Source organism: Coturnix japonica, chromosome 12 (genome assembly GCF_001577835.2).
Source record: "Coturnix japonica isolate 7356 chromosome 12, Coturnix japonica 2.1, whole genome shotgun sequence".
Taxonomy (NCBI): Eukaryota; Metazoa; Chordata; class Aves; order Galliformes; family Phasianidae; genus Coturnix; species Coturnix japonica.
Genome location: NC_029527.1, coordinates 3,377,178 through 3,400,143, shown reverse-complemented (window position 1 = coordinate 3,400,143; position 22,966 = coordinate 3,377,178). Strand labels below are relative to the sequence as shown.

At 39.5% G+C, this 22,966-nt stretch overlaps 1 protein-coding gene and 1 long non-coding RNA gene across 2 annotated transcripts in view; one reads left to right on the top strand and one right to left on the bottom strand.

The window, feature by feature from the left end:
• Positions 1–12,766: 12,766 nt before the first annotated feature.
• Positions 12,767–22,966, bottom strand: part of LOC107319686 — a 36,337-nt gene continuing 26,137 nt past the window's right edge. The window contains exon 3 of the long non-coding RNA XR_004308850.1: positions 12,767–12,849. This is a non-coding gene — a long non-coding RNA (uncharacterized LOC107319686). The remainder of the gene's footprint in view (positions 12,850–22,966) is intronic.
• RAF1 (Raf-1 proto-oncogene, serine/threonine kinase) overlaps positions 20,988–22,966 on the top strand; it is a 59,528-nt gene continuing 57,549 nt past the window's right edge. Inside the window, exon 1 of the mRNA XM_015874718.2 lies at positions 20,988–21,188. The gene's annotated coding sequence lies outside the window, so the exon portion shown is untranslated. The remainder of the gene's footprint in view (positions 21,189–22,966) is intronic.

The window sequence follows — 22,966 nt, the reverse complement described above, 5'->3', positions numbered from 1 at the left end:
TTCCCCCCTTTCAGCCCCAGCCATTCATTTTTCATGGCAGGAAGACAGAGCAGAGCAGGAATAGACATTTATCTTTACGCAGTTCTACCCCTGTGTTTTGTGCTTAGCCTCTGCAGACAATACAGTGTTAGGAGAACAGCAGAGGGAGAAAGTATTTGTTTTTAAAGACTGGTAAGTGACATTTTCTCTCTGTGATCAGTAGATTCCTTGTGACATTCTGTCTTATAAGTCAGATACCTCAGAGAAACATGTTTTGCCTGGTTTAAGCCCAATGGGTCAGCAACATCCACAAAGACTCCAAAAAGAATCACGTGTTGCTGAAAGAAGTGATTTATTATGATTAGCCGATGAGATTTCCAATAATTACTTAATGTTTATAATAAAACACAATGAGTAGTTAGCTCGTGGCTGTTGCGACGACAGATAACCCATGTTAACCCAGAGACAGAAAGAACTTCCTTTGCTAACTAAGGAGTCCAGCAACACGATCATCTTTCCATTTCTCTAAAGAAAACTCTTAAGTAAGTCTGAAAAACTGCTACACACTGTATTTTAGAGAGATACAAATACATGCAGCAGGCCAGCTCCTCCCCAAGGTGCAGGGAGGCAGGAACCAGGCATGATTAGTGGGTATCAAGGCAGGGCCAAACCCTGCAGCATGCAAGCAGGGCAGGTCCAGGGTGGCAGCTGGGGTCAGCCAGCAGCCCAGCTCATCCCACAGGCTCGTAATGAGGAGGCAGGGATGAGGTGACACCTCAAAGTCAATTTGCAGATTGAGGTCAGGTCTGGTGACAACAATAAAATATCTATAATATCTATTTATTTTTTAAATAATCTGTTAGTTCCAAACTGCCCAATAAAAGATCTTGTGCTATTTCCATTTTCAAGCTGTCACCTCATTCTGTCACTGAGGCAGCTGTACCACCAAGTCAATTGCTAATGCCTGTTGTCCGAGATGATAAACATGTTTAAAAATGCACTAATATGTGGCCTGTACAGCATGTAAAGTGAATGTTTAGTGCATGATGGAGCAGTCCTTGCTGAAGTACACCAGAGAGACCATTCACATAAAAAGGTTGAAGAATAACCTACATAACATAGAGTGTAAAGTAACTTAGGCGCTATACTGTGATAATAATAGCAGACATTTATGTGTTCATGGTCTTGATAGAGTTCTGGTATCATTCTAAAACAGGACATTCAACTAAAAGGTCAGGATTTGTAGTGCTGCTTCTTCTATTTTCGCGCAGTGCTCTAAGGTTAAAACATTACATTGTAAAATCAAGGTCAGGAGGTACCCTTGATTGTACCAGCAAATGCATTGAAGCACGCTAAAGAGTATTATCAGCTGTCTGATCCTTAGGCATCTGCTGCAGTCAATCTGTAATGCTGGGTGGGTGCTCACTTGCTTTCAGACGCTTTTCTCACTCACCCAGATATTAACACAAGTGATTCTAAAACTTAAATGTTGCTGACTAGAAACTAGTGACAAAAGATCTGTACACATTGTTTTATTCCAAATACAATTAAAAATATTCATTTAATGTGATTAGACTGTATGAGTCCAAGTTGTCCGTGATTTAGATATCAGTTGAATGCTTACACAGTTCCATTTACGGGCTGATTCCTGATCTGTGACTCCAGAAGAGTATCCGATCCTATTGCTGAAGCAATTGTACTGAACTGTGTAGGGTGGATTGTATAGTCTACAGCTGAGATTCATAACCAACCCATGCTGTATCATCACATGATTTTCTGCCAAGTCATAATATGGACAGCAGAGGTTTTACTTTGTTTAAGGGCTCCCCGTGCAGCTATTCCAGTTAACTCTGGGGAAAAGATTCTTAGGGAAAAAAAAAGTAATGTATTAATAATACAACTGCAGCCCAGATACACGCAGACTCTAGAACAGCGTTTTTAAGCTATCGAGACAACTGTAGGTAAACACTGGGCGTTCTAACTTGACTTGATTACAAGACAGCTAAAGCCTAGACCAGAATTACCAAAACAAAGCTCCTTTGTCCCTTCACACTCCCACCTCTCCCCACTATCAGATTCCTCACTCAGTTTGGATGCACCAATGCTCAGCTTGCATCTAAAAATGAAACAAGCTCTTTATCTCTACTTGACTAGATTCCAAATGACTTCAGAAGGAGAAGGCTGAGTAAGGACTTGGCTATAGCTGGATCAGAGACTGCAATGTTTATTTATTAAATATATCCCATTTGGTGTCCTGTTTGCAGCCTGTCAAAGCAAAAGGGATTACAATTTCGTTTCCCCCTAGATCTCATTACTGAAATAATTAGCAACTTTTTTCCCCCTCTACATTATTATTGGAACAATCTGTCAAGCACGCAATTGAGTTTTCTTTACCATATCATAATCTTTGCCAAGAATGGTTTAGCAGCACAAAACTTGAATGGAAAATGCTACAGCTGCATTCCTTTCAGACATAAATTCTATGTGGAAAGATAGACATTTAATGGGAGAAAAAAATGTGCTTGTGTTACAGAGATCTATCAGTGTTTGTTTGTTTGTTTCCCCAGTGTGCTGCTTTACCTGAAATAGTACAAAGTGAGCTAAGTGAAGTTATCTACCTCTTATCAAATGTGGATATAAAAATGGCAGCGCCCTTTCAACTTCATTAAATATTAAGTAGAAGTACAAGTATAATTATAAAAAATACTGTTCTGGTAACCAAAGGATGATTAAAAAAGATGCTCACTCTCTGTGGACAGCAGGGATTGGGGATATGTCTGTTGGGAAGGAGCTGCGTGAAGTCAAGGCTGAAATTATCTAAAACATGTAAACCTTATCAACAACAGAAAGATAATTGAATTCCATGTTATTTTCAACCAGCGAACAAATGAAAACTATCAGCCCCTACCAACAGAGATGACAAACAGTTTTGTAGTTCCTGGAATATTTTTATGTGCTAAAAATAGGAGCGTCTCATTTTAACTGCATGAGAAACTAAAAGCTGAGGATGAGTAAAAGGTCATAAAAAGGTGCATGGCTTGAAGGTGAAAAAAAGTATTGGAGCAGACAAATGAGAACGAAAAGTTACCATAAAGACTCGTATGTTAAGTGTTCTACGGACCTGATCTGAGAGTTGGCTAAATGACATCATAAGGAGTTGGAGCAGTGGGGCAGTGTTAAAAGGCAAAAACAAATCCCAGATCTGGTTCACCAGCAGTGCAGACACATTGTGGTTGGAATTGTTAAAGGTGAAGGTTGCCAGGTAAAAATGCTCATCATTAGTCCTGACTTGCACACTTTCCATGACAATTTCATATGATTTAGATAATAATTCCTCCTAGGAATGGTCCTGGAAATCACAGAATCACAGAATGGCTTGTGTTGGAAGGGACTTTAAAGCCCAGCCAGTTCCAACCCCCTGCCATGGGCTGGTCGCCACCCACCAGCTCAGGCTGCCCACATGGGCTGCTTCATACATGGCCCTGGGTGCCTCCAGGCAGAGCGTATCCACAGCTCATTGAACGACTTGAGTTCTGTTACTGCCAGACACACAAGTTGCAAGTGAATTAAGACCATGTGCTGCCATCATCTGGAACTTTGATCATCTCCAAGTGTTTGGACATCTCTTAGGTGTCTATCTACATGCATGAACAGCTAACAGAATCAACACAACTCTGTGAAGCTAGCATGCAGTTTTTGAGACTGCATCAGCATGCTCCTTTGAGAAGCACAGTCCTTGATTTTCATTGGTTTATCTCATCAGCCTCCGTTATATTCACACCTAACACTGGCATTCCTTAAATGTTGACTCAGTGGAAGCTGGTGTTTCCAACATCTGTCCCACAGAGAAGCTGAATATTTCTGGTCAATTCTGTTTTGTACTGTTTTATGCAGTGATATTTTGTTTCCCTTGAGTTTTTTTCTTCCCATCTGGTTTCTCTGGAGTGGCTGGAAAACCCACTTGCAGGTTCTGCATGGATTCAGACTTACACAGACTGCACAAATGCTGCACATAGGTTATGGTATGTAACTAAACACCTACCTTGCTTTTAGCCATTAAAGAAAAGTGGCTTACATGGCTACATAAATAAATGAAAACAAGAAAAAACAAAAGATTCTATTATGAAAATTACAGGATTAAGCACTTTTATATCCAAAAAATGGCACGAAGGAATAAAGATGCTCATTCTTGCATATTCTCTAGCTTGACTAAGCTGCACTGAAAGGAACAGAAGAGTCATTAGCCACTCTGCTGCTTAATCCTCATTCACACTGAGAGAAAGAAATAGAGCCCAATAGAAAGGCACACCTGTTTGCAACAACTCTGCCTAAAGTATGCATTAAATACTAGCTGGCTTTTTAAAGCAAAACAAGAAGTGATTTTTTGAAGATTTTAGCCTTAAAGTTAAGAGTGATGGAGGAGTAAGAAGAAATCCAGGTCTTCCAGAACACTTGGAAATGCTGTCTGAATTGCTTGTTTCTTGCTTACTACATAAGCAATGAGACCTCACGGCTTTAAGGCTTTTTTCCCCCCCATGGTTCACAACTATTAATGAAACTTTACAAAATGTTGGGAATGAAAGAAGATAAACAGGATTGTTGCTGAAGTAGTTTCCCAGGTAGAACACAGGATGTGCTGAAAGGCTCTGTTGATTCAATTTGGCCAGTGTTTTAGGTTATATTTCTTTCAAGAATTAAAATAAAATAAAATAAAATAAAATAGTAGGAATACAACAATTATAATATAGTTTTGAAAAGATCTGTCAGCAAAGTTTCTTTCTTCAGTGTCAGATGCTGATGGGCAAAATAGAGTGTTTATTTATACTCCAAATGAGGATTCCAAATGAGCTACTTGAGTGATTTAATCACCACTTGTCTATTTGGTAACTTATATCAAATGGTGCATATGGATTTCAGAACTGCAGACACTTGGTTTTGAGGGCATCTCTAATTCCAGGCTGACGGGACAACAAACACTATGTACAAAGGCTGATTCTTATACAAACTCTATAAAAGGCTGTTTCTTATATAAACTCTATAAAAGCACATAGAGAAGAATCAGAGGATGGTACAGAAATTACGTGTTTACAGCGTTTGTTATTCAAGTAAAATGGAGACAAGAATCTCTCTTTGCTCAAAGGAATGGTTTGTTTTCCCTCACTGAATTTCTTCTTAATACCATACTGTAGTAATTGAATACACAATAACTCACTCTAGCTTCAGATTATTAGTTTTATCACCAGCTCTAATGGGAACACTTCACATTAAGATCTTAAGGGTTTTTTCTTAATTGTATTTAAGATCCTGACAACTGAAAGTCTAGGCACAATTGTATCACTAACAACTATAGCTAGGGTTGGTCATACTAATAAAATGAGTCACCTAGAACACTTTATCCATATGAGCTTGAAAATGACACAATGCTGATTTCTAGTGAATGACAGGCAAAATGAAGTTGTATGTGAAATTACAAGAAAAATCAGAAACCCCTGAAAACTGAAGAATAAACAGAGTGAACTGATTCCTTCCTTCAAAACAAGATGTTAATTTTCAAAACTTAACACATTTTTGTCTGTTAGTGTACACCAGAAAATACACATCATCTGCTGTTGGGGTCATGAGGGCTTTCCTGGAAGCACTTCTCACTCAGATTCCAAGTGGGAAGAGAGAGAGAGAAGTGATATCAAATGGAAAGTACATCAAGAATGATTGTCATACTTTGGAATGACGTTGGGTGTTGCCTGACCCCACTATTGTTAAAAACGTTCATATGGTGACTAACATTGACATCGGAACGTTCAGAAACAAATATGTCAATTAGTCAACTTGATAAACAGGTTTATGATCATGAAACTCCTTCCAGCCTACATGCGTAATTAAAAGCTTTATCCATTTGATTTGAAATAGAGACTTGAAATCCAGGACCTCCATTGTATTGAAATCCATTGACCTCCATTTCTTACTCTTTGTACAGCTGCAGGTTGTGCTGTAGGTGGTTCTCACGGCTGGAATCTGCCTAGCAATGCCATGACCAATAGACAGGCAGTGTCTGCATGGAGCTGAGAATTTTCACTCCCTAAAGGTGATGATTTCCACAAGTCTGGACAAGTTTCCAATTTTGAAGGAGGAACAGGGAGTCACATACACCAAACAGCTCTGGTATCCTCTTCTGGTGGAAGCAGAAAGCTCTTTCCCTTGCACATCCATCAAAGGAAGGTCTGACTTGGTTCTCTCATTAAATTTTGATTTAATGAAATGAAACCTCCCCTACTAACACAGTAAAGTGCCTTTTGGCACGTCCAGTTACTACATAAACAGTAACTGCAGAATGTTGATAGTGTTGATAATTCTAGACAAAATTCATCCAGAAAATGAGCTATTAGAACACGTGCAATAGGTTACAGATTAAGCACTCCAAAACCGGATGTGCTAGAGATAGGGTTGCAAGACAGCTTGCAAGACTCCTTATCTTTGCGTTGTTTCACTTTATTTTTATAGAATAACTTGACAGAATTACTTGCAAATAATTCTAGAATACTTGGAGACTGATCAAATGCAGTGTGAGTCAGTGATCTGCAGTCTGTTTAACACAGTACAACTGGAAACACAGACTCTTTGGCAATACTGTATGCATCAAAATCAAATGTGAAACCCCTTTTTTCTTTCTTTCCTTCTTCCTTTCTCTCTTTCTTTCTCTCTCTCTCTTTCTTCCTTCCTTTTTATCTATTTTTAATGCCTCTCTGGTCTTTAGACTGAAACTCAGGAAAACGATACTTGTGCAAATTGGGAAAGTGAAAACTGCTAGAAGAGGTTGAGCAGAACCAGTGGAATTCCCCTGGAGACACCAGCTTGCTTCTCTTTATGCCTCTGAGAGAGAGATCATTGTTCATATGTCATACCCTTATTTTTGAGCTACCTTTGAAAACAAGCAAATTATTTCCAAAAATTGGGAAAGAGGATTCTTCTAGAAAGTCTCAGGGAGTTTAAATAAACCAGATAAAATCACACCCAGTTATAGAAGCCACTTGAAAATTTTCTATTATACAACACAGCTTACTTTTATTACTATATCCTAGAAAGCTACTGGTTTAACCAGGTCAATGTTTTCCACTTGCACTTGGGAGTGTGACTGGATCTGAGAAGTAATTCTATATTTGGATAATGACAAGGCAGAAGCCACTCAGTACGTGACATGACAGTGGTCCATGCAGGATGAAATTCAGAAAGTACAAGAGCCATTTCACCCTATTCATACTATGTAGAACAGGACGTGTGAATTCCAGCAGATCTAATTTCAAGTTAACTCCATATTTATACTTCTCATGCTCATGTGCTGCGCCAAGAAAAGCTCATCAGAAAAATGTAATCCCTGCTAATAGTAGGTAAACAGCTCATTCAGCTCAGCAAGTAAAGCAAGCAAAATAATTACAGGCAGGAACAAAAGATGTATGCTTGACTTTTACTCACTTTTCTTTTTTAGCTTCACATTCAGGACTGGGCTGAATGCATTTTAGGAGGCATGTATTCAGAAGGAGAAGGTTATTTTAATTCATCGTGTGGTTTCTCAGCATAGCAGATCTTAAGAAAAAAATTTCCTTTCACGTCAGTCCCTTTAAGCATTTTACAGAACATACTCTGTTCTGGGAAGTCAGTAAATTTCAATACATGCTTCACAGTTTTATCATGACTCAGAATATAATGTGTAGAAGACAGATAGCATAGGTGAAGAATAAAGCAAATGCAGTCTATGTAGTCCTGCTAAAGTTATTACCAGAGTATTTTACATTTTCCATGCACCCAAACCAAACCCTTTATACAAGCAAAGTTATCCCAAACCATCTGGTACCAGAATTTGGGATTTCATAATGCTTTAATGCAAAACATGTGAGCAGGATGTCAAAATGTCTGTGGGTTGAATAAAAAAAAGTAACTTTGCAGTATTTTGTCCAGTTTTCATTGTGCCCAGCCAATTATGCATTGTGCATTATGCACTTGCTCTTCAGCAAGGATAGCTTATACATTGTTATCTTTCCTTTCCTTACAGTTGCCATTTTATTGTGTGTGAACACAAGATCAGAACCCAAATTATTAGGCTAGATGTACAACTCCAGAATAAAGCTAAATAGCCAAATGACTTTTTCTTCCTTGTTGCTGGATGTCAGTAAGGGTTTATTATCATCAGTATGAAAGAGGTACTTATCCTTGGCCTAGCTGCTCAACCACAGCTGTACCTGCCCATAGACTCTGATCTGATCTCCCAGTTTGACTTTGGATCTATTTTTTAACTAGGGAACTGCCCGGCAATCACTGAACTATATACTCTCAGGAGACCTGAACCTGGCCCTGGCTTGTGGACTGACTTCTTAGCTTGACCTTGGCACTGTCTCATCACTGTGAACTTGTGGGGTGATCCAGACTCATGGTTGAATCTTGCCACCATCTTGGCTTTGTCTGCTCTCCTTGCTTGGGTACCAAGTTGCTGGTCTCTGGCAGTGTTAGTAGCTCAGCAGCTGGTATCCTGCCCTTTGGGAATAGCAGGCACAGCCTAAGTTCTTATGGCACTTCCTGTGCCACCACCATCCTCTTTTCTCAGAAAAACATTTTGTGGATGACCTGATATTCAGACTTATTCACAGTTTTCAGTCTTGGTGCTCTCATGGAAGAGGTTAATACTAACGAGGTTGGATTGTTACTGAGAGATGCTTAGTGCAAAGAACTATGTGGGACAGAGCTATAGTAAGGACAGCACAGAGCAGCAAGAGAGAGCTGGGCAGGGGAATCTGTTGTGCAAACAGTGGGGAGCAAGGATGTGGATACAGTGCCGAGGAGTGTGGATACTTCATGTGTTAACATGCAGCTTCCCAATGCTTTTTGAAAGTTATGCCTTCAGCAAGGAAATGTTTCTCAATCAATTTTAGATTTTACAAATGATGTGTGTTATTGTCTTCTCAGGATCGTCTTTCCCTTCAGAAGTGTTGTTTGCTTCTCAGAATGGACTGGAAAATCTTCTTCCGTTACCCAGTCTGGTGATTTAGGTAGTGAGGCAGTAAAAGGACTTACAGACAGACTTGAATAGGTCACTGAAAAGGCTAGAAGGGCCTTGGGAAGCTCTGGTGCTGGCAGCATAGAGATCAATCACAGTATGGACAGAAATAAAGGATTCTGCAGATCCAAAACGACTTCCAGATTTCAGCTTACACTCTGAAATACCTAATATGCAATAGGCAAATGCTGTGCTTGAATGTAAAACAGCTTTATCCTATCAGGGTAGAGCAAGAAAATGTAGTATTTGTCTGGCACCAAAACTTTTAAAGCCCAGTTCCAAAGAAGTGAACCTTAAAATGGTGTCAGTAGAATTAAATAAATCTGGGTGTCCAGGATTGAGATCCATGCAGTAACTTCAAGCCTCCCTTGAGCATGTTTAAAAGCACCTCATGGTTGCTTAGTTATATTAGGTAATCAATCAGGCAGGAGCCAAATAAAGGCAGGAATCTAATTTAGTTATGGTTCTGTTGAATCCCTGGGCATCTATTTTGTGTCTGGGAGAAGCACAGCTTACCCTATCCACCAGTCGCAGTTTTCTCTTTCCATCTTTAGTATTTGAATGGGCAGAGCAGATTAGGAAGGCCAGCATGGCCTGACGCTGCAAACAAATGCTGCACCAGTGCAGTCAGGAAAAGATGCAGGTGCTCAGAATCTCCTTTGTACCCTGCTCTGCAGCAATTTTTCTACCACTGGAGAATGCAAAGGGGACTTAGTTGGAAAATGTAGTTTCCAGTCTGTTTCTCTAATCTGCAAGCCTTATTTTGCTTGGCTGTCCTATGGAGCTTTTCTCCTTGTCCCTAATTCAAGCCACTCCAATTCCTGGTTATCCATCCCTGTCAACTCTAATTGTCTTGTGTTCTCTCAGTACAAGCTATGCTAACACCAATAGTTTTAACAGAAATGTTTACTGATGATGTAACTTTATTCCAAATCACTTTATTCACAAATAATTCTAATTTCTCCTTTCCAAATCAACAATTTCAAGCATTTTGTTATTCTGTTGTTATAAAGCTTTGCCTTATGTATATTCAAATACTACAATTACTGTTGGTTTTCTGGCTCTGTTGCCAGATCATGGCTAAGGATGGCCTAATCCATTTTAGGGCTTCAATCTGCATTCTTCCAACTGTGAATCTTTGGGTCAGCCACAAGAGGGAGGACGTGACTTGTAGTATGCTGAAATTTACCAAAGTCATTTCCAGTTTACAGGAAAGTTACACCAGTTTATGTTAAGATTCTATTTTAAATCAGTTTAGTCAAAATTGGTGCAAGAAGTTGGCTGACATTTGTAGTCAAGTTTAAAAGTAGCTTATTTTGGGTTGCCATAAACAGATTCCAAGCTGACATAAACTAAACTAAGAGTCTTTACAGAAGTGTTTATACCAATTTAACTGAATAGGTTAAACCTCTACAGAAGATTAACCATTGGGACTTTTGTGTTTGCATACACACTAAGCCTGAAATACACTAATTCAGCTTAGAACTGAAAAGAAAAAGTCTAGTTTAACTTCAAAAGTAAACTGTGTACTATATTCATCATAAAATTCACAGAGTCTCTCTTGAAGGAGAGAATCATCTTGAAGAAAGACTCCTCCGCATCTGCTTCTTTTAATACTTCTCACTGATTTTTGTTGTTAATTCTGCTTCACACAATCTCATAATGCAGGCAGCAATGCAACTGAAGAAACAGAGAAAAGATTTCATCTCTTGGATATTTCAGAACTTTGCATTTAAGCCCAATTTGTGCTGAAATGTCTTTTGGCAGCTTCCAAGCTTTGTCACCGTAGAATTTATTTTAAGGACAGTGCTGAGGTATTGTTAGTTCATTTGTTTGGTAGGATTCTTCTAGGATAGCGAGGGAAATCAATGTTCTTAGTGGTTCAAAAGGAAAGGCATTGTTCAGCTTTGAAAGGTCTGGATCTGTAGAATATCTTCCAGATATTTTTTTCCATCACTTGTTTCTCTCAGTTAAGACTGCCTCGTTCCTCCCTTTCATATAGTTCCTTCTAGGCTTTGTAATCTACATTGCCCCAAGGAAATGCAGCTGTCATGATGGATCACAGATCAAAATTCAGCCTTTAATGTAGCTATGGCTTGATCCATTAACTACTTTGAAGATTATGACCAAAGCTTTAAACTGGCATCTGAAATATGAAACTTCAGCATGAGTTAATGAGACCCAGGAAAGCTGCACAGGAGGAAGCTATTGTATCCAATATGATGTGATTATAGAGACAAAAGCAATTAGCACTGCCGCATAAGTAGATAGTAGAGCAAAGTCTAAGACAGACCAAAGCAAGCATAAGGATGGTCAGTTTTAAAAGTAAGAAGGGAAAATTTTACTGTAGCATTAAACAGACAGAGAAGGTAGAAAGCTCTGAAGACTAGAGGGACATGACCTCCCTCAGATTCACAAGAAGCGAGGCAGCGGTATTCATCCCATTTAGGAATTATACTGATCAATGCAAAATACAGATGGAGGTTGTATGGAGCCACAAGATGGATAACGGTATTCCTAGAATGCACAGGAATGGCTTGACAGTGGCAGACTCGAGTGATGCAAGTGTTTATATCCAACTTAAGCAACATGGGCTACATCAGCTGAAAGTACATGGAGGAAAATGATCTAAAATGAGAAGGGACCTTGCAGTGACAGCCACATGTTAGTAGCTGTGTGTTTATTTTGTGTAAAATACAGTACTGGAGTGCAAAGGCAGCCCCAGAGTTTTACTGGGTCTGAGCTGAAGAATAAAATGAGCAGAAGGGATCGTTCACAGTATCAGCTAAGCAAGATGCATCTCAGTGTCAGCAGAGAGATGCTGAGATTAAGAACCAACCATAGATAGCTCAGTGAGTTTCCATTCAATCAACATTTTCAGGTGGAAAACTGTCCTTGATGGAAAGAGTTCAGCAAGCTTAAATTCCTACACTGAAAATACTAGTTAGCACTTCTCCATTCTATAAATAGCAAGTGGTCACGATTGCTGGCATTTACTATAACTCTAAACGTGTTATGACTCATTGGAACACATCGAGCGACAGAAAATGTAAGCTGACAAAAGTTAGAACTTCAGGTACTAGAACTGTCACATTCAGCATATACTTCATGGAGGATCTATTACAAAATACATCAAGCTTTTGTTATCAACTACTCACCACTACTTGTGTAATTCACAGCAGTGTCACTACAGCTTGGCTGCAATCTGCATATTCACTGTTCTCTGTTCTACACACCACCAGCAGAATTAATGTATTGTCATCTGAATACTAAAAAGAATAGCCTAAAAAACAGTAAATTTTGTATTTTCGAATAGTTAGTTTCCAGGCACAAACAAATCTTTCATCGTCTGACACAGAGAAAATGATGTTAGCATTGTTCATACAACCAGGCCTGGGTTATGCTCCTTCAGGCTTCTGTGCTGGGCCAGGTAAGACTCAAAAAGCAAATGAATACAAGGTGGCAGGTCATCACTCAATTGATAACAAGCAATTTCTCTGTGATGAGGAGGATTGGACCTGAGGTTCCCAGTTCTATGCCCTAATTTGGACAACAATATAGATTAATTCAGTTACTTGGTTATTGTGAATGAAATAATCACAGCAAAATTAGTTCACAGCAGGTTGTTAGTGCCAGAATAATTACATCACCTACATGCACATTGTAATCCTCTGTTTAGGGGACAGCTCATAGATGACTTCCAAGAAGTGAAAGTCTAATTTAGCAATAGACATTAACTACTTACTGGTACTAGTTTTGTTTTGACCAGGTGTTCACTTTGACAGCCAGATGAGCTCATGGGCCTTTCAGGCTTTGACTCTCCAGAGCTGAGAAGAAAAATAGAAAATGCAGCTCATTTTTTACCACGGTTCTTTTTTAATTTCTTCAACATAGAAGCACAGGTATAAAGTTATAAACCTTCTCGCTCATTTCCCAGGCCTTGTCTCACAGTTTCTTACAAAGATTCATATAACTGAGTCATGGACTCTACAGCATAAGAATTGTGACGTTGTCTTTGAATACCAGCTATGTCCTTCAGAACAGCTTAGCCATTGTACCACAGCAACAGCTTATACATGATACAGCCATACAGGCTCCAAACACATCTTAAAATACAGAGTCCTCCACATGTGCAGCTGTACTCACTAATGAATTACAGTGCCTGCCATCTGCACAAGCACGGATACAGTTTGTGGTTTACGGATTGCAAGCACTTGGCTGCAGAAGCTTCTACATGTTCTTTATATCCTTGTAGTTGGAACTTTTTACTCTACAGCCATGACGTGCTAATTCCAGCACTCCCAAACTGGCAGTGAACACAAAATCCACAATCTTTCTGCGAACAACATAAGCATCAACAAATCTTTGTGATTCAGGATTTGAATAAAATCATCTGAAATATCTGCAGATATTCAAACCTTTAATCAATAGCCTCCATCCCACACTGCAACAACTATTAGTAACTTAATGTTTAGCCATTAGAAGAAATGCTCATTACTGCTTGTCTGTTGGCTGCAGAAGGAAAGGTTCTCAGTACCCTTTGCTCCTATATCACAGTAGGAACTTGTTTCTAGCTACCTGCAGCTATTCTGCTGGAAGGAAGTCATGTTACAGGACAACAGGGAAATTATTTTTAACATTCTCCAGGTCAATCTGTAATGTGAAAGTGAGACAGAAATACAGGGTTGGTACATGAATGGCAGTGTTTTGTTCAGGAGCTCACACAACCCACAAAGGCTGAATGGCCTAAAGCAAGCAGCTGACAAAGCTCTTGGTATTCTGAGTTTCAACATAAGAATAAATGGGAAGTTGTCATCTGCTTGGAGGTGAGAGGGAGGATTTACTCTCACTGCTCCTCTTGTAGGGCTCAAGTCTCAATTTGTACCACTTAAGTCCAGGCACAGTGCATGTCTGAAGTCAAACAAGGAATACAATTTCCAAAACTACATAGCGTATTCTCAATACAGTACGTCATCCCCATTCATTTAATCATCATCCTCTGCTGCATCTCAGATCAGACGTACAGGAGGCTCTGTTCATCACATTGTACCACTACTCGAGCTTGTTGCTTTAAAGGATCACACACAGCTGAACTAATCTTGACTAGAAAAGCATCATCTCTGCTGCAGCTGCATACAAATGAATTAAAACTCATTTCTGATTGATCCAGAATCAGCAGCAGAGGTGAGCAGTGCATGTACACAGCCCTACAATGTCTGGCATGGAGTGAGGCCAGGAGCCTTTGCTACTGAGGGACCAGGGCATTGATACTGTATTGCTGTAAATAAATGAAAACTATCAGAATACCTAACTGCTGGTTTGGGAAGAATTGCACAGAAGGAAGAACTCCAATAAACATAATACTTTATACTATATCTGTAAGTTGAATCTTTATACACAACCTTAGCAAACTCATAAAGTAGCCTTTAAAAATGTAGTGTCGGTTGTCAGTTTAAGACCTTTGCTTCTATTGTTTCTTGTTTTAATCAGTACATTCCTCTTGGCTCAAAGCTCACACTGTGTTTGGTTCCCAACCAGAGACCAACCAACTTTCATGTTTGAAAGAGCAAATGAAATGAGTTTTCAGACGTGAATTATTCAAAAATGAGAGTAGCTAGGGAAGAGACTTCAATGTCGTGATACAAAGTGTTGCCCTCTGGCTAGTCTAAATTTCCAGTCACCTTAAGTCATCCTCTCTTTGGACTCAGAGAATCAGTTCTCAGTGATGGGTTCAGTCCAGTGGGTTAATATTGCTTTGGGAGAAACTCCTCAGAGATTCTCAGAGCTGAACTGGGGCTGGTGCAAGAACTGGGCACGACAATCCCCACAGGCAGCACTCCTGCACTATGCCCATCTGCACAAAAGAGAATCTGTATATACCCATCAAATAGCTCCTTCCTCAAGGTGGTGCAAAAGCTTTCCCATCTGAGTAACTCCACATTTGTGTGGAGAAGAGTATAAGAGAGTGAAAGAGAGTATAAGAGAAATATAAATGACCCCTAAAATCAAGAGTCTGAGCATACAAAAGTTGGTGATTTCTAAAGGTCACGTTGTTCACACGCTAACTTGGCTTTGGTTACATATTTCCCTTTGTGAGGTAAACCCCAGCTGTCACTGCTATTTGCTCATTGCATACAACATAAAGTATACAGGATATGAAACATGGAAGATTCAGAGATGTAGGAATACTTCAAAATTAAATTTTCCAGTTGAATACTGAATTAATTCTAACATTTCACTCCTGGTTTGGTAGTTTCCCCCAGTACTTGCAGTGCCTCTTTCACTAATGAACTGCAGTGTCTCTCTGGGTACTTGGCTGGAGACACAGAACTGCAGACTGTAAGAGATGCTGTGCCTGAGTCAGCAACATGCCTTGGGCCTTGTTAGACAGACGGGCTGAAGAGCAGAAAAGTATGCAAAGCAGATCAGCATGTTTTACAACATATGCAAGAGACCAGTTACCTTTATATAAAAAGCCTTAGGGGTAGGTGTCATTTGGAATTTAGACTCAGCCTGATACGGCCAAAACCATTTAGGCAATATAATGAATGATAGATAATGACTTTGAAAAAGACCGCGTGTAACCACATATAAAGGACAGACAGAAACTTCAATGCTTCAGGTACCTGTGCCTTTAAAGGAGCTGACATTCACTTAACCTCCCCGGTATGCAGTGTCAGATAACCAGTACTCTGCTGAACAATAGATAGAAAGCTGACGGGCTTCCAGAGGAGCAAGCTAGGTTTACATTAGGCATTTTCCATAATGTCTTTTGAAAAGGTACGCCCAGATCTGAGAAAGAGAGCAAGCAATAATAACTGCACTTAGTAATGTGTACAGTAAACAGGCTTGAGAGCAGGTGACAGGCTCAGCTAAAGTGCATTTCTAATCTTAAAAGCGACTCTAAAAGTGACGTTGTGGCTGTCTCAATCTGTCTTTTGTTCATTTTATGAGCAAGGTTTTCCTTGAACTGCCAAGTCTGCCTGTTCCCCGAGGAGCCTGGAGCCAAGCAGGGTTCCTCCTGATTCATGCTTCATAGACAGCAATTGAAAACATCCAAGTGAAACTCATTTAACTCTTGATGAAAACTATTATCTCAACAGCACTTTTACTGAAAAGCATTTACCATGGCTGAACACACGTGCAGCTGTTTCCTAGCTCTAATTCAGCTACCTGATTTGAGGTGAATTAATCAAAACCACACAGAGATTCAAAGCATCACAGTCAGGCCAAGAGACATGTTCATCTTCTTGGAGCTTAGAGAAAGAAAAAAATTCTTGCATTATTTTCCAGGATCTTCTACTTTTTATACAGTAAACAGCAAGGATTGAGCAGTTACAGTTAGAATGGATGACTGTGAAAAACGAAGTTCTCATTGTGACTGTGTAGTTAAACGATTAGATTTGAAATTTAATTTCTATTTTATTTTGGACTACAGTTTCCATAATCTCACTTTCTGTCCAGGAAGGGAAAACAGATCGATGAATAGAAGTTGCATTTACTGAGTTTCACTTTCTAATACCTGTTTAGTTTGCAAAAAAATTATATGGATATAAATATCTCCCTGTCTATATATAAAACAAAAAGCTGCTTTCATTGATTTGACTTTAATTGTTGCTTTTATTTTTTTCCTAAGATGAGGACACTGGCTCCAAACTTCACAAAGCACACTTACTTAAAAAGCTGTCTTGGCTCTTTGTTAAAATGAGAGAGAGCCTTGTCAGGAGTTAGTCTCCCCCAGGAAAGAAACTCAAGCACTTGCTTCCCAGCTGATAACAGAGAAATATGGAGCCTAAGGACTCCTCCCACCTCGCCACATAAAACAAGGCACTGAACATCAAGGATCCAGTTTCAGCCACAAAGCAGTTGTTATCAACACCAAGGAGTGTCTTTATTCCCATCCTGGCTCTTGACCCAGGAAGATAAATATGCTTTGTGCTTGCTATTCCTGTGTATGTATGCTGCACGGGAACAGCAATGGAAGTCTGAAGATCTTGTTCCAACAATTTCAGTTGAAATCTTGGCATAATAAAAGTACATATATTATTCTGCATGCAACAATATATTTAATGAAATTTCTACTTACTTGAAAGCAGCTATAGTGGTAATTTTTGAACAATACTTACTCAGCAAGTACACATTTTTCAAAATCCTTATTATCTATGAATACTGAGTTCTGCTCCAGGCAGTTTAGATGGCATGTTGATTATGCTGATAGTATAACATCCGAGACTGTACCACTCAGTTATGTTATTAATGGCACCACAGAGAATTTGTCCATAGTCACATGTGGGTGACAGGTCTGAGAATGAAACCCAGAGCTCTGTCCTTACAGTAACATGGCTGTGTCTGTTGACATGGGGGACTTTCCCTGTTTTTGCCTCTACTGAGATGCCAAATTACTCATAGGGCAGATTATGAAACCCAGCACCTTAATGCTTCCTGCTGTGTACTGCAGCCCAGCTCACCCTGAAGAACTATTCTGACCATCATTTTTCTGAGATAAACAAAACAGTTTTTTCCCTCCGAAATGATTTAACTTGTGCAATATCTTACATTGTCATTTTTAGACTCAGCCCTGTCCCAAATGTACAAAAATTCGAGTTGTTACTTAGTAATACCATGAGGAGAGAGACTGGTGATATACACAGACCATGCGATGTTATAGTCACATGGGAGTTCATTCCCCTGTTCCCATTCAGTTCCTGGTTTTCTCTGTCTCCATCTATATATGACACGGAGATATCGAGGGTCTCGAGACTGTGTGGATACTGCCATCCTCTCTCAAAGGCATAATTACAGTTGCTCTCCTTACAGCTACAGAACTGAATAAAAACCTTGAGATCTGAACTTAAATGATCTACACCTCCCACATCATATCTCTGTATCATTAGTTTAAAAATCTACTTTCTCCACAGACACGTAGATTAGCCTTTCTTTCACTCTGCCCAAATAAAAGGAGTCAGTCAGTGAAGGAAGGCAGGGGTAGGTAGGAAGCAATCTTTCTCTAGAGATTAGTTGAAAAGAAACTGTTTATTTAATGGCCGTTACACAGCACAAAGATTAAGGTCAGAATAAAATACACTTGCATAAGAGAATAAAACAGAAAAATGTATGTTTACCCTAATACTCAGAGCTCGCCATCTGCTTTACAAATATTTACATTCTAAGGGCTTAAGGCTTCTTGTGTGTCCTGCTCTCATGGAATCCTTTATATTTCTTGGTGATAGAAATGCAAAAAGTTGATGAAACATGACCAGTAATGGTATCTCAGCCCTTACCACTAAGCCATCTAAGCAGCACCCCATTTTCTTTTTATAGCTGCCTTGGGCTAACATGGAGCTTCCTAGAATATCTGGCTGCATTCCCTGCCCAGCACGAGCATTTCTGCATCTTTCATCACAGAAAAAGCACTGCCGTGTGCATTCAAATCCATGGAGAAACAGATACCACACTTAAAACCATTTTTAGCCAGATAACTTATTAAATAGGATGCAATATGTACAACCAAATTAGTTTGGCTCTCAGTATTATTAGAATGTACTGCAGCCATCCATGCTTTCTCATGGGAAGAAAGAGATAGATAGATAGATAGATAGATAGATAGATAGATAGATAGATAGATAGATAGATAGATAGATACTCTAGATCAGAAACTCTTTTACTAAAACAATTAGCAAAGTTTTAGCAATTCCTTTAAAAAATAAAAAGTAACTCAGTGGACAAACTGCCAATGTGCAAATTACAAAAATCTCTGACTCATCATTAAGCATCTGAAGCTTTTTCAAGGAAGTGTATCAGGCTGCTGCTAGCCAGGAGCAGGAAGATAAAGTTATAGTTTGGGATCATTTACAGAATATTCTTCATAAGAAAAACTCTAAAGAAAAGCTGCAGCAATATGGGAAACTAGAAAGATTTGACGCACTGGAACAGGTTGCCCAAGGAGGCTGTGGATGCCCCATCCCTGATTGCATCCAAGGCCAGGCTGGATGTGGCTCTGGGCAGCCTGGGCTGGTGGCTGGTGACCCTGCACACAGCAGGGGGTTGGAGCTGGATGATCACTGTGGTCCTTTTCAAACCAGGCTATTCTATGAATTATATGATTATACTTAAAATGACAAGACACTGAAGCACCACAGTGACAACAACGACTCCTAAACTGTGATATTCAGTGCCACACTACAACAGCCCAGTGAAGGCAGAACTCTTTCTGCCTCTATGTAATGCAGCATCACTTACTGTTGGCAGCACTACTTGGAACTGGCCTTCCAAGCTTCTTGTTAGCTGAGCAAATGTGAATACCAAATACATCTATGCCAGGAGAAGAAAATACACTAGTGCTACATCATTTGCTAAATGGATTTTAAAAATATACAGAACTTTCTTTACACACTGAAGAAAAGCGACATATAAAATCGGTTGCTGTGCTCAAGACCTTTGCTTTACAGGTTTTTTACTCTGTGTTTCTTACTGATGAAAAGGCAAAGAAGGTGACTTGTCAAAAATCATTTCAAGCAATTTCAGAGTTGCAAACAACCTATATTCCCAGTGCAGACTGCTGGCCTTGTTCTCTCAAACTTTGCTGTTGCACTGTCCACAGATAAGATCAATGCTTTTTGTTGTTTCTCTTGAGCTGTAGTCTTTCTTGGCAACAAACAATTATGTCTGCCAAAACTCAGATAAATAACAAGGTGAAGTGCAAGGGCAGGAGTTGAGCATTTACCACCTAACTAAATGAACTTTATTCCCTGGAGGCTGCAGGAGGAGCAGTGGTTTAGTGAGCCCCATGTGGGATGGGCAGTCTGAATGCTGTACTCTAATCTTGGCTCTGCTGCTGACTCATCATGTCACCTTTGGCAAATAACTGCCTTGATACACTTGTTTTTTCTTCTGTGAAATGCTCACACTGTTGTAGGCACAAGTTACCCAAGTTAGAAATCCTAGAATAGTTGGGACGAACAACTTCTTAGTCAAACCATCAATCCTTCAGTTTGTTCTTTTCTACAGAAGAAAGGGATGTAAGTGACGGGAAAAAAGACTTTCAGGCAAAGTAACTCAGCTCCTTAGTGTCAGAGACCAGATTTATTTCATCTGCACACCATGTAGAATTAAGGTAAAAACCCAACACCTCATCAAATGCTGTGTGGAAGATGGTGCCCCGTATAACTCCTAGACAGAAATGGAGTTATGTGTGTACTGAATGAGCTATGAAATGAACTTGGAAAATCTGACCTGTGAGATTATTGTCAGCAGTGATCTGCTGCCAAGCAGCTTATTCTTATTTATTCCACTAAAGTCAACCTTGCTGACACAAGCTTTTTATAAAGGCGATCTGCTTTGTGCGTGCCTGTCCTGTTACTAGGTTACTGGAGAACGAAATATTTCTTTTTTGCAAACCCCTGTTCTAGGTTTTGGAAGTCCGGTCTCATAAATCTGTTGCAGAACTGACTTATTTGCATCTTGCATTTCTATTTACTTACTCTTACCCTTTCCCAGCCATTCTTTTTCACATTTTGATGAACTCCTCTTTCCTCCTTTCCCAAGCCCTGCCATAAGATAAATAGAGGATTCAGAGTATTTGGTTTTGGCCAGTGCCAAGGTTTGCGCTCTCGGCAGCATGCTGATCGTGGCTGCAATTCCTGGCTTGCAGGGGCTTGGGATCCAGTTACATTTGCTGGCGTCAAGCAGACTCTACAGACCACTGTGAAATACTGAATCTAAAAATAAAAGAGTTTAAAAGTATGAAACCAAAGAGAGAGGAATATTAAAATCCCAATAAAACTGTAGAAACGTTTGGATGAGACACGTTAGCTTTCTCAGGGGGAAACACTAACACGTTGGGGGCAGTTTAAATGAAGCCTATAGGTTTGCCTTTTTTTAGCTTCGTCACCCATGTGACACTCAAGAGTTCAGCATGTGGGTCCAGGTATTTCTGCCAACACAAAGAATTCATTACAGCCTTTTGGAAAGGCGCATCATTCTGACTGTCTCAGCTTATTCCCTTTGCTCTCCCCAAGAACTGTTAACCCCAGGTACACTTTGTTTCTGTTTACGCACATCCCTGCAGATGGGATCCTTTTTCAGTCCTTGGATTTCTCCTTTGGATCAAAACCGCTGCTGATGGAGCCAGTGGGCTGCCGGGTGTGGGAAGAATTTTCAGGCTCTGGTGAGTCTCAGGGGGAATGGATGGGGAATATTATTGTCACTGCTCTCGCAGAGCTTTTATTTGTACAGTGATATACAGAAGAGGAATTAATCTGTGAGTTGTCCAGGCTAAATGGTCAGGATTAAATGCTTGCAGGATAAAATATTGCTTCACAAGGTTGAAATAATTAGATAGAGTTCAGATAGGAAGAGATGAGTGCTATTTCTACTGGGCATTTTATGAATCTCAATTTAAAAAAAAGAGTTTCCTTATGTTCAGAGGGAAAATTCAATTATCTTTGAATTTATCTTTTCCTGTTTAAACACTAAACCAGCATGAGAATTAATTTTTATTATACAGCTCCGTTTTTGATGGTAACATTTGCCATGTCTGTCCTTTCCTGTCCAGCACAGTTCCATTTTTGGATTTTCAGACCACCTGCTTCTGAATTGTTTGCAAAAATTCTTCCTAGGTATAATCAAGATCTATTTGCAAAAGACTTTATTTTTGACTCCTTTTTAATGCTTTGAAATTAAAACCACGATGACTGTGAAGCTGAGGTTTAAAAGTAGATGTGTGTTTGCAAAACAGTGTATTATATATACACAGTACTAGAGCTCCATGGCTACCCATAATTGCAGCGATAATGTATCTGCAGTGGTAGCTCCTTGGAAGTTTGCAAATAGGTCAGAAGTTTCCAAATGATGATTGAGATTATATGCATTATGGATTGCAGTCTCCAAGTATGCCACAGTAAAGTCATGGGACTCATTAGCATTCATGAAAGCTCTGAAGTTCTGCTCCTTCGTACTGAACAAAAGAAAGTTTAGCCCTGTGTACCTCATCCAGCCCTGTTCCCTGCTGATGTGATGCTACCCTGTCTCATTTTAGCTCTCAATTCTATTTCTCAATGCATTGCTGCAATTAATTATATTGCAGTTGGTGAAGCAATGGGATTGTATACCTTGCTTTCTTGGACTTGTATGTTATGCAATTTTAGGACATGCCTTGGTTCTTGATTTGTCTCAAGTATGGGAGCTCATGTGCTTTCTAAAGAAACCTAGAGGTGATCTTCTGCTACCATTATTAAGTGGGTGTTTAAAACTGCATTTTTGTTGGGGCTCCTTCTGGAATTTTTAGACAGGACCTCTGTCATCTCAACTGTGTGACTTGAAGGTACCTCACATGCAGCATTTTAACAGCTAACAGTTTTTTAATAGTATAGCTAAATCAAAATTTGATAATAGCATATAATAATTTAGCAGACACAGTTCAAGTATTTTAAAATGGTGCCACTAATGTATTAATTTCTTCATTTCCCTTGTTAGCTTTGTAGAACAAATTTGGAACTGTGTATTTTAATTTGCAGCAGAGGAAAAGGTAATGGAACCATCAGGCAGGTATTTAAACCAGGGTATGCTCTGGGCAACAAGCAAAAGTTCCTTGAATGGTTCCATGGCGATGTTTTAAGGATCAGGGATTGAACATTTAAACCCTCACTATGAGAAAGGACAACAGGCACAACATTGGCCCCCTGCGTGTGATGCAGAAGGTGATGCTAGATATTAGTTCGCTATGGGCTGCAAATGAACAAGTGCCTCAGCCTCTATGTAAATCTGGTGGATATCCAGCAAGGGGAACTTTTATCATTCTTCAGGATATCAACAGACACATCCTTAACCAAATCAATCGACTCATTACATTTGAAACACTTGCTTAAAAGACTGGGCATACTGCAGCTTCAAATAAATGGGTGGAAAATACTTAACATATTAAAGTTTGGTTTTTTTTCCTTGAGA